Source organism: Bombina bombina, chromosome 4 (assembly GCF_027579735.1).
Source record: "Bombina bombina isolate aBomBom1 chromosome 4, aBomBom1.pri, whole genome shotgun sequence".
Taxonomy (NCBI): Eukaryota; Metazoa; Chordata; class Amphibia; order Anura; family Bombinatoridae; genus Bombina; species Bombina bombina.
In genome coordinates this window covers 120,314,929-120,328,172 of record NC_069502.1, presented here as the reverse complement: position 1 = coordinate 120,328,172, position 13,244 = coordinate 120,314,929, and the positions used below count along the sequence as shown (strand labels likewise).

The 13,244-nt window shown below is 42.4% G+C and overlaps 1 protein-coding gene across 1 annotated transcript in view; it reads right to left on the bottom strand.

Moving 5' to 3' along the window:
- The window catches only part of OPN5 (opsin 5), a 373,243-nt gene that overhangs the window by 32,150 nt on the left and 327,849 nt on the right, over positions 1–13,244 (bottom strand). The gene's annotated exons all lie outside the window — the stretch shown is intronic.

The following is a 13,244-nucleotide window of genomic DNA, read 5'->3' as shown; positions in this document are numbered from 1 at the left end:
GATTAAACAGAAATAGAGCTTTTGATTTTTTAATTTACTGATGAAAACTATATATATTTTTAAAGTAGACAACCCAAGGTATTGATCTAGGCCCATTTTAGTATATTTGATGCCACTATTTGGTCACTAGAAACAATCATAAACCCTGTTATCTCCTTGACCCCCCCCCAAACAGCTCTTTAACCCTCCCCCCTCCTACCAGTGGCAGCCATCTTAGGTCCTGGCAGCTGTCTGCCAGTACTCAGTTTATATGTTTTTTATTATGTATTGTATTTGTTTATTAATTTATATCATGCCTATCATTTAAGTTATCTATCAATTATTTATCTATCAACCATGGCAGACAAATATGCACAGACACTACACAAAAACACCACACACACACACACACACACATACACATATAAACAAACTCACACATATGCACACTCATGCAGACACATACATGTATAAACAAACACACACATATGCACACTCATGCACACCCATACACGTATAAACAAACACACATATGCACACCCATACACGTATAAACAAACTCACACATATGCACACTCATGCAGACACATACATGTATAAACAAACACACACATATGCACACTCATGCACACCCATACACGTATAAACAAATGCACATATGCACACCCATACACGAATAAACAAACACGCATATGCACACTCATGCACACCCATACACGTATAAACAAACATGCATATGCACACTCATACACACACATGCACATATAAACAAATAAAAGCATATGCACACACATACATGTATAAACAAACACACATATATGCACACACATACACACAAATACACGTATAAACAAACATGCATATGCACATCACAATCATGCACACATACACGTATAAACAAATACACGTGTATGCACACTTATACACACACATACACGCATATGCACACTCATACACACACATACAAGTATAAACAAACACACATATGCACACTCATTCACACAGAAAAGTAATTAAATGCCCTATCCTCCTGGCTTGCTGGATTATAACATAACAGTCATAAAACTGACTGAACAATAACACAAAACACAGAATATGGGAAAAGACCCATGGGTCACGTTTATTATGGAACTAGAGAACTGGCTGGAAGCAACAAGAAAAACCTATACCAGGTGGCGGCAATCTAGCTAGGAGTTTCCATCTGTCTGTGCTGAAAACTTTCTCTCTCCTTGTCCCAGAAACATAGATCTGTAATTACAGGTCAAGAAAAAAAAAAAACTGCTTGTTAAACTGTTTACAGTGCGCCAGCCCTCATTATATTGCTGACAGCTGCTGTAAACAGTTGAACAAGCAGTTTTTTTTTCTTCTTGACATGTAATTGCCGATCTGTGTTTCTGGGACAAGGGGAGAGAAAGTATTCAGAACAGTCATAGATGGAAATTAAGCAGCGTGCTGTGCTGTCTGATAGCACTAGTCTTTCCCTGAAATCTGAGCTTTGCTTAACTGTAGCACTTAATTACACGGGTATTACAGCGCTAAAATCTAAAAAGGATACCTAAGCCACTCTCCAACTATCTTCCCAAGATAGAAAAATAGAATAAACAATATGGTAGAATGAGAGGGCGCTGAAAGCTAAGGTATACTTAACACACCTAATTGGATCAAATTTCTAAATGTAGTAAAAATAGCAATGGAAAGAAAATCCCAAAGACAGTATTAATGTTATAAATTATTTACTGGTGGGAACGTTTCCCTATTTAAAGGTGCAATACATGTACATAAAAATCATAAAAACAATTGACAATTACATAAAGTATTCGACATGATATATTCAACTTATAGTTTACGGAATACCACCCTGAAAAATAATAATAATAAAGCGCTTTAAAAATGAAAATTTAAAAAATTCGCTTATAAAACCTTAAAAAGCGATATATATTCCAGAGCATAAAAAACCATCTATATTTTAGTCCATAATAGATCTTCAACAGATAGAATCCCTTATGGTTAATAAGGTATATTATGTGTTTGACTTTGCTCCGTGATTATAACAAAAATAGTTGGTATTTTAATAACGGCAAAATGTTTTTATTTGGATACTTTGTATCCTTATCTTTGTTATATGTGTAGCTATGACTCACGAATAGTTGCAGCAGCTGTAACCAAATGCTGCTGATGCTCCTTGCGTGTGGGCAGCCTTGTGAACTGCAGCTCTTAGTCTCCGGTATAGGACTCACCACTCCCTCCGTGGAAAAGTGACCGGCTGAAACACGCCGCTCCTTGCGTGTGAGTGACCTGCCGGACTGTAGCTTTCGGCCTCCGATACTCACAGCTCCCTGCTTGTGAATGGTTGACTGGATCCTCGTTGGTAGCCTCACAATCAGAGGACACACTGGGTTCTTCGTGTGTATGACCGGCTTATTCGGCTCAGGCAAAACTGAATATTGAATGGACACCCGCTCTTAGCGTGATATATGCGCGGGCAATTACTAGGTACCTAGTGAGTTTATGTTCTGGTAAACGAGCAACTTCTTACTTCTACGCGTTTCACCCGTATATCTGGGCTTTTTCAAGATGTCAGTTGCTGCCAGAACATCGTTTTTAAAAATCTGTTGCTTACTTCTCATTGGTTATTCTGTGTCTGGTAATTGTTTCTTAAGGTGGATCTCTCAGGTGAATGTCTCTTAAGGTAGAATCACATAATAATGTGTTAATATATTCTTTTATAGATCTTGTTCTCAATGTCTTCTCGTTATGTCTCATTCTTTAACAGTAAATGTGATGTATGGTCGATTTTCATAAAATTTAATGTGATAGATGGTGGATTTCATAAAAATTAATAAAAATTAAAAATGGATAGTAAATCTTCCTAATTAAAAATTGGAGATTGTATGCTTTCTCAGGGTGGTAATTCCATAGGGTGGTATTCCGTTTTTGCATCAAAATTCTAGTAACCATATTTTGTGGAAATGCTACAAATTTATACTAAATTATATTTATATATATTATTACTGTTATTGTGACTATGATCTTGAATGCAATTTATTTAATCCATAATAATATAATATGCTCCTTATTGTAAACTGTTATTCCGTTGCTTCTCTTTAAGGTATAAGTGATTCGGATTCCCTAAGATAAATGTATTATTTATCAATAGAGTTATGTCAGTACCCTCATTTGATTCCCCATGTTATAAATAAGATAATAAAAAGTTATGTGTAAATTTAATAAAGATATTTGTGTAAATCTAAAGGGTTTATACTACCAAAAAGGGAGAAAAATCCATCTCTGAGTTTAAACCTCTTGGATAGAGGGTATCCAATTTATATATTAACTCTGATTCTTTTTTAAGGAGTTTTGCCTCAAAATCCCCCCCCCCCTCCAATCTCCTCTAACTAGACAGATCCCCCAAAACTTAAAATGTTGTAAGTTATTTTTATGAGTTTCCCTGAAATGTTTATATAAATGGGTGTCAAGATTACCTTTGTCAATGTTACATAAATGTTCTCGGATCCTGTCTCGTAACATTCGGGTAGTCTCTCCAATATAAATTAAAGTACAGGAACATTTTATAAGATATATGACCCCTTTATTTGAACATCTGATAATGTCTTTTATGGCAAAATCCTCTCCTATTCCTTCTATATGTACAGAGCTACTTTTATTACTATATCTACACGCTCTACATAAATGGCAAGGGAAAAAACCTTTAAGGGAATGACCTTCTAGATCTTTATCTACCAAGATTTTGTTCTCCTTCTTTAATTCACTTGGTGCTAAAATTTGTTTAAGATTTTTCGCTTTTTTAAATATAATTTTGGGTTTATAGGCTAATAGATCTCCTATTATGGGATCCTTTTTAATTATATGCCAGTGTTTATTGACTATTTTCCTTATTAATTTATGGTTTTCACTGTAATCTGTGATGAGGGCTATGTCATATTCATTCTTTTCCACAGAGTTAGTTGGTGTATCTTTATTTCTATATTGTAAAAGGGAACTTCTTTCTGTTGTACTTGCTCTATTGATAGCTCCTTCAATTTCTTGTTCTGAGTATCCTCTATCATAGAATCTTTGTTGTAAAACTTTAACTTGAGTTTCGAAGTCAGTATGTTTGGAACAATTTTTTCGAATTCTAAGGAACTGTCCAGTTGGTATGTTCCCTTTCCATTTTTCATGGTGGCAACTCTTCTTATGTATGTAGTTATTACAATCTACTTTTTTGAAGAATGTTCTAGTTTCTAAATTACCTTCTTCTACATATATTTCTAGATCTAAGAATGAAATGGATGTTCTACTGTACTCATAAGTGAAGTGTAAGCCCCTATCATTAATATTCATTGTTTCAAAGAATAGCTTCAATCTCTCTTCAGAGCCTCTCCACACAATAATAATGTCATCTATGTACCGTTTAAAGAGCACGAGGTCCGCACCAAATTCTTGTGTCTCCTTAAAAAAGAATCAGAATTAATATATAAATTGGATACCCTCTATCCAAGAGGTTTAAACTCAGAGATGGATTTATCTCCCTTTTTGGTAGTATAAACCCTTTAGATTTACACAAATATCTTTATTAAATTTACACATAACTTTTTATTATCTTATTTGTAACATGGGGAATCAAATGAGGGTACTGATATAACTCTATTGATAAATAATACATTTATCTTAGGGAATCCGAATCACTTATACCTTAAAGAGAAGCAACGAAATAACAGTTTACAATAAGGAGCATATTATATTATTATGGATTAAATAAATTGCATTCAAGATCATAGTCACAATAACAGTAATAATATATATTAATATAATTTAGTATATATCTGTAGCATTTCCACAAAATATGGTTACTAGAATTTTGATGCAAAAACGTAATACCACCCTATGGAATTACCACCCTGAGAAAGCATACAATCTCCAATTTTTAATTAGGAAGATTTACTATCCATTTTTAATTTTTATTAATTTTTATGAAATCCACCATCTATCACATTAAATTTTATGAAAATTGACCATACATCACATTTACTGTTAAAGAATGAGACATAACGAGAAGACATTGAGAACAAGATCTATAAAAGAATATATTAACACATTATTATGTGATTCTACCTTAAGAGACATTCACCTGAGAGATCCACCTTAAGAAACAATTACCAGACACAGAATAACCAATGAGAAGTAAGCAACGGATTTTTAAAAACGATGTTCTGGCAGCAACTGACATCTTGAAAAAGCCCAGATATACGGGTGAAACGCGTAGAAGTAAGAAGTTGCTCGTTTACCAGAACATAAACTCACTAGGTACCTAGTAATTGCCCGCGCGTATATCACGCTAAGAGCGGGTGTCCATTCAATCTTCAGTTTTGCCTGAGCCGAATAAGCCGGTCATACACACGAAGAACCCAGTGTGCCGAAAGCTACAGTCTGGCAGGTCACTCACACGCAAGGAGCGGCGTGTTTCAGCCGGTCACTTTTCCACGGAGGGAGTGGTGAGTCCTATACCGGAGACTAAGAGCTGCCGTTCACAAGGCTGCCCACACGCAAGGAGCGTGTTACTATACAGTACCGCAGAATTTCGGATGGACATCAGCAGCATTTGGTTACAGCTGCTGCAACTATTCGTGAGTCATAGCTACACATATAAAAAAGATAAGGATACAAAGTATCCAAATAAAAACATTTTCCCGTTATTAAAATACCAACTATTTTTGTTATAATCACGGAGCAAAGTCTCACACATAATATACTTTATTAACCATAAGGGATTCTATCTGTTGAAGATCTATTATGGACTAAAATATAGATGGTTTTTTATGCTCTGGAATATATATTGCTTTTTAAGGTTTTATAAGCGAATTTTTTAAATTTTCATTTTTTAAAGCGCTTTATTATTATTATTTTTCAGGGTGGTATTCCGTAAACTATAAGTTGAATATATCATGTCGAATACTTTATGTAATTGTCAATTGTTTTTATGATTTTTATGTACATGTATTGCACCTTTAAATAGGGAAACGTTCCCACCAGTAAATAATTTATAACATTAATACTGTCTTTGGGATTTTCTTTCCATTGCTATTTTTAATACATTTAGAAATTTGATCCGATTAGGTGTGTTAAGTATACCTTAGCTTTCAGCGCCCTCTCATTCTACCATATTGTTTAACTGTAGCACTTACCCTGTGCTGCTGCTGCCCCTTCACTGACTTCTCTCCCCCTTCTCCCAGGCCGGACTAGGTGGGACAAATGCCTCTCTCCTCAGTGAGTGTACAAGCACAATTAGCACATGCACAATGCGCCACGCCACTGACCTGTTTTAGAGGAGATGAGTGAGTCAGAAGACAGTCACAGTGAGGGAGCAGTAGACACCGACTCGGCTAAGGGCTTTCAGCTGGCCTGGCTTACTGGCGACTTGGCTATTATAGCTAGGGAGTCACGAGTGGCAGCAGCAGCTCTCACAGTCGCACCTCACTGACAACGACAAACTCAACTGACTGAGTCTGACTGCGTCCTCTTCACCGGCATGTGACAGCACATCTCACTCTGTGCCTCCCTGTCAGCTCTTAGTCTCCCGCCCGGCATCAGTCCCAGACCTGCTCCGGACCTAGATAAAAAGAAGAGTGTGCCGCACGCTCCAGAGTCCCAAGGCTTCTAGAGAGCAGCCTCTTTTGGCAGCGGTATGGGCCAGGAAGAGAAGAGCAATAAGCTTTATTGCCACAGAGTGGCAGTCTCTAGCGGCCCATAAGAAAAAATGTATTCATATTGCGCAACGGAAGGGGAGCTGAACAGCTCACAGCCTCTACTTCCTTGTGCAATATGGATATGTGGGGAGATGTATGTATTTGACTTTGAAGTTAAAAGACACAAGGCAGCCTTCTTCTAAAATATGGTGGAGGAGTCGGCAGCGGGCGGCAGGGGGTGGGGGGGTTAGGGGGGGACTTTTGAGAACAATTTTTTTTTATAAAAACTTAAAAATAAATAAAAAAAATTATTAAACATTATTAAATTGTGTAATTACACACATAGGACAGGTGAGGCACTGCTTCACCTGCCTCCTATGACAGCACGTCACTGGATAAGCAACCCCCTTCTAGGAAGATGGGCAATGCCCGTGAATGCCTACACAAGTGGAGCTTAGCTGCATGCAGAAGGCTTAGGGAGTTCTCAGCATCATCAGAATGGGGAATAGACCCCAGGCACGCGCCTGCAGAGACTACCCTCCCCCTGGGCAGCCGTCACTCTATCTCTGATGGCAAACCGGGGTGCGGGCAAACCTCCCAACCAGGGTGTAAAACATAGAACTCCGAACCAGTAGGACCAGGTGTGACTAGGCGCGTGTGCATGCCACTACCTGGGGAGTCAAAAATTACCATCCTTGGACTTAAGGAAACGAGCCGTGTAGCCCTCATCCTGCTTCAGACCCCCTGCTGAAAAAACATAGTGATGCCCAGCCTAAAGGTTGCTGCCTTACCAGATTAAAGGGAGGGAGCGAAGCTGTGAAGACGAGCTGGAAAGAGGGTCTGAGGCCTGTAATCTAGCTTCTTATAGGTAAGCTAAATCCCCACCCACACATATGCAACATTGTTGCCACTTCACAGCAGCACACTCCTAAGGGCCTTAATTCTTATGTTTGTTATGGGCTATTCTGCCCTCCACTGTTTTAAGTAATTAAATGCCCTATCCTTCTGGCTTGCTGGATTTTAACATAACAGTCATAGAACTGACTGAACAATAATAATAATAATTCATATACTTATAACTTATAAATAAACACAAAACACAGAGTGTGGGAAAAGAACCGTGGGTAATGTTTATTATGGAACAAGAGAACCAGCTGGAAGCAACAAGGCAAACCTATACCAGGTGGTGGCAATCTAGCTAGGAGAGTAAGCAACTCCCTCCTAGGAAGATGGGCCATGCCCATGAATGCCTACACAAGCGGAGCTTAGATGCATGCAGAAGGCTTAGGGAGTTCTCGGCATCATCAGAATGGGGGAGGGACCCCAGGCGCACGAGACTACCCTCCCACTGGGCCAACCGCCACAAGAGACAGCCCAACAGGCACAGCTCTTGCCGCCACCCTCATAGATGTAACAAAATAGCACGCTCCTCTCAGCCGTTGTGATGTTTCCATGTTCCACAACAAAACCTAACTGGGCCAGGAAAATCCTAACTTCTCTGTTAAGCTTCTTTTGTATCTGGAAGGCCGCCCTGTGGGACTGCATATGGTGCCACTCAATTCTAGGGATGATGTTGGACCACCCTAACCTTGAATTAGGGACCCACATCTAAAAAGTTCGCAGATCCGACTGAATCACCACACTGAGCTGCTTACACGCAAAAAAAGCCCCATATCATTACCCCGACGTGAATGATCATAACGTGGGGTTTCTCCTACCTGTGCAACGCCCCGTGCAATAATTAAGGCAGACCCTGCCAAGTCAGACCCCTACGCCCTAGCCATCTAATGGTGACCCTAGAGTAAGGGAATCCCAGCTGTCTCACAATCGCTCTCAGCTCTGCCCAATGGAGGTAAGAGTGACCCATGATCCACACTCTTAATGGACCGTCCCTCGGCCCTGCAAAGAAACAACAGTTAAAACAGGGAACATCGTCTAATGTACAACAGGTATCTCTTAGACCTGCATCTCCCCAGTGATCTAATGTGGTCAGCAGACCAACCCAAACCCATGGTGTTGATAGCCGCTCCATCACTGAATGAATGAGGAGCATGGACCTTCGGGAAAGACCCAATCTCAATGCTGCCCAGCTCAGGACTCTCCTGAATTGGAATCTTGTCAACGAGGAACCGTCCCCATGAACAAGGAACTGTGACGGACCCTCCGGATGCTTGTCCATGTAGGTCCTAGGAAGCCTGACTGGGCAACAAGCTGAGCCCTCGTGGGCCAGTAAAGACATCCAAACTCCTTTCCCTTCTTGGTCGGTCTTTGATCTGGGAATAAACACAAGAATAGACGACTCATCGTTCTTGACATGAGAGGCCTGAAGACCTCCAGGCTTGTTCCTCGAAGGGGGGACCAATTCCCCCACCCTGAGTGCCCCGTGAAAAGCCAACCCGAAGGCAGGGGAGAACAGGGTGGCCTTGTAGGCAGAAGAACACACTGCAGGCAAAGCATGACACAGGACAATCAATCGTTCAATTGTGATGGGTTCCCTAACGTCCTTTGTTCTGGGCACCATACGTCCCCAACCCCTCAATACCTGCCTAACCAGGAAGGTTCTTGAAGATTCAGCGAGGCCATATAGCTTACAGAAGAAGGGCATGGCGGTCAGTCGAGAATTTACCACTCCATTAGATACCTAATTTCTTTTAAGCTCGGTGATCCACTCTAGAAGACCCCATTGGTCTCCATCGCAAGATGGCCGGATTGTCTTATTGCAGAAAGCTATCCACTTAGACACCTTCACATAAGTGTTCCAGGTAGAAGGGGCCAGCGAAGAACGGAACATAGCGATCAAAGGTCCCAATCCAGCGTCACCTGCCATAGGAACTAACACGTAGAAGGTTTCCCATTGAAAACAGGATAGTGGATAAGCAATCCTATTTTGGACACCAGGGACATGCTTAGCATGGAACACAGTGTTCAGGTGCAGACACCTCAGCACGAGGAGCCATAAGTATTGCACCACCGGAGGAGATCCAGACGAGAGCTTGTTAATGGCAAAGACCACGCTCATGTTATCCATCCAGAACACCACTTCGTGGTCTCGGAGCTGCTCGCCCCAAACCTCAAGGGCCACTAGGATGGGGAAAAGCTCCAAAAGACACAGATTCCAAACAAGTCCCTTGTCAACCCATGACCGAGGCCACGGGCCAGCACTCCATTGACCAGAGAAAAAGGAACCATACCCGTGGGACTCTGCCGCATCTGTGAACAACTGAATCACCGAGTTGGAAGAAACAGCCTTCCGCCATAGGCAGATACCATTAAAATGGATCAGAAAATGCTCCCATACTGCGAGGTAATTTACCATTTCAGCTGACACGCAAAACCTGCGCGTTTGGGACCGCTCCCCGTACAACTGCCGTTCAAGCCGTCAAAGGAATATCCTACCCATGGGAATAATCCTGCTGGCAAAATTCAGGAGGCCCAATAGGGTCTGAAGATCCTTTATGGACCTGTAAGGCTCTGTCTTCATGGACCTGATAGCCCCCAGCATGTGGACAATTTTATCCTGCGGCAAGCAAAATTGCATTGCCGCCGAGTCGATTTCTATGCCCAGAAAAGTAAGGCACGTACAAGGACCCTGGGTCTTGTCCTCCATCAAAGGGACACCCATTCTGGCAAGCAGGAATCTAGTGACCTTCATCATGAAGGCGCAGTCAGCAGACCTGGCACGCCCTACAAACAGAAAATCATCCAGGTAGTGTGCCAGGCCATCGAAACCAGCAACAGCGGTGATGGCCCAGTGCAAAAAACTACTGAAAGCTTCAAAATAGGCACATGAGATGGAGCAACCCATAGGCAAGCATTTGTCTACGAAATACTTTCCCTCAAACCAACACCCCATGAGGCAAAAGGAGGAGGGCTGAATGGGAAGGAGCCAAAACGCAGATTCCACATCCAGTTTCACCAAAAGAACCCCTGTCCTTCGGACCAGCGCAAGTGCGTCATCGAAGGACTGGTAGCGAACCAAACTAAGTTCAGGAGAAATAGCATCATTAACCGATCACCCCTTTGGAAAGGAAAGGTGCTGAAAGAGCCAAAACTTACCCGGCTCCTTCTTTGTAACTACCCCTAAAGGAGAGATGACCAACCCCGGAATCAAAATCTCCCCAAATGGGCCAGCCATGGGGCCCAAAGCTATCTCCTTGCCCAGTTTCTTCCTCCCGACGCTGGGAAATTGATATGCCGATTTCATATTCCTACGAACAGAGGAACCCACACACTGCTGAGCTGATGGGGATAGTAAATCCCCATCAAAGACCAGCGCCAAGTAAATCGGAGGCCCACCAATCAGGATAAAGCAGCAACCATTTCTTAATTACGGCTACCCTCACTTCTAGCAACGAAAGGCTTGGGCCCGGAACCCGGCTGCTCCTGAGAGCAACCTGATTCTCCTTGGACCACATTAGCAAACTGAACTTGCCTGCTAGGACCCTGTTCTGCACTTGTTGCAGCTCCCTGACATAAGCTGGGCGGAACGCTAGAGACCTTCTTAATGGAGGCCCTAGTAGTGACACCCGGAGAGGCCCCGCTGGGGACACAACCGCAAACGACCCACGAGGGTCCCGCAATGCACTATGAGTGCATTGCGATGTGGCCGCATGGCTCCTACTAGGCTGTGAATTACCACCAGCCCACTTCTTACCCCCTGCCTGACTAGATAATTGCTGAGGCCCTAACGTATCCAATATAGCTGGCGTACCCCCAGTCAGGCCTACGGCCTGCTCATAATCACCACTAATGGCCCCAACAGGTAGTTCGCCACCCTGCAAAATGTCCCCACGTGGCTCTTGGCCTTAGCCCCTAAAGTACCAATCACATTGCCCCCACGTGAGCACTGGTCCTCAGTGGCAAGCTGCGCCCCCCTACTCCTCTCTTACCTGGGCACCCCGGAGGTGAAGACGATGCTGCCCATTCCCGAATGGCCGTACCGGAAGTGACGTCACCAGATGTAACATCACCGGAAACGTCCAAACTGGAAGTGACGTCATCCGAAGCGGGCATGGATGAAGATTCCTGCGCTGCAAACGCTGACCCGACGAGCCGGAGATGGCAGAGGAGACCCGAAGCCGGCAGCCACCAGAGGGAGACCACCTCCCGACAGGACCGATGCCAGGGACTGAAGGAGCGCAACCGCAGCCGACACCGCATCGCCGGATAAGGTAATCGAGGGTGAAGGTAAGGCCAAGATGCTCCCACTAGCTCCAGCCACTTACACATTAGGGGGCAGAATTTGGGATGGAGGGACAACGACCCCGGGCCCAACCACCGGACAAACAGGGGAAGCAAAGGGGGTGGGGTCAAGATGGGGGAACCAACGCAGGCGGCGGGGCCTGAGAGGGGGGTACCATGCGCACCTCGGGATACAAAGAAGAGACTGGGGCACGACTCACCAGGTCTCGGGGTGATGGCGGTATGACATCCTCCACTGAGTCAAAGTCCCCTATCATCAGCTCATCCAACTCTTCTATCCTCATAGGTACTCCGGCTGAGCGATCCATGATGCAGCAGACTGGTATCAGACAAAATTAAGTGAAGACAAGCTGGAAAGAGGGTCTGGGGCCTGTAACCTAGCTTCTTATAGGTAAGCTAAATCCCCACCCACACTAATGCAACGTTGTTGCCACTTCACAGCAGCACCCTCCTAAGGGCCTTAATTCTTATGTTTGTTACAGGCTATTCTGCCCTCCACTGTCTTACACATATAAACAAATACATGCATATGCACACTCATGCACACACATACACATATAAACAAATACACGCATATGCACACACTTATACATACACATATAAACAAATACACGCATATGCACACTCATGCACACACATAAACATATAAACAAATACACACATATGCACACACTTATACATACACTCACATATAAACAAATACATGCATATGCACACTCATGCACACACACACATATAAACAAATGCATGCATATGCACACTCATATACACACATACACGTATAAACAAACACACACATATGCACACTCATACACATACATTCACATATAAACAAACACCCATATGCACACTCATACACACTTATAAACACCATACACACACATACCAGGGTCACAGGGTCATTAAACTTTCAACATCAGGAGGCCTGAGTTTACAATAAGGCTCTCTCTTTTAATCGGGCACCCTTATTCATCAATTTCTTTTTATTTATAACACACAGCTGACTCGCTTATTGTAGACTTGGCTGGCTGCTTCTTACAATTTATTTTGTGTGTATTTAACATATTTTCCTGTTATATTGTATATGTACCTTAAGTGGTTTCACTAGTTGGAACAGCAGCACTTTTAATGTATTAAAAGGCTCAAAAAAGAAGAAAAAATTTTATGTAATGTTTTCAAGCGGCACTACTGATGGAATGGAATAAAGGTCTTTATCATTTTATCAGAAAAACACTGACAGTTCTTACCAATTAATATGATAGTAAGATTTACTAATCTGTTGGTCAGTTTAATATTTTTGTACTATTTTTGTTTTAAACAATGCGATAAAGCTTTGTTTCCCATGTAATCTAATCAACGTCAACTCAGCATGCATGCGCC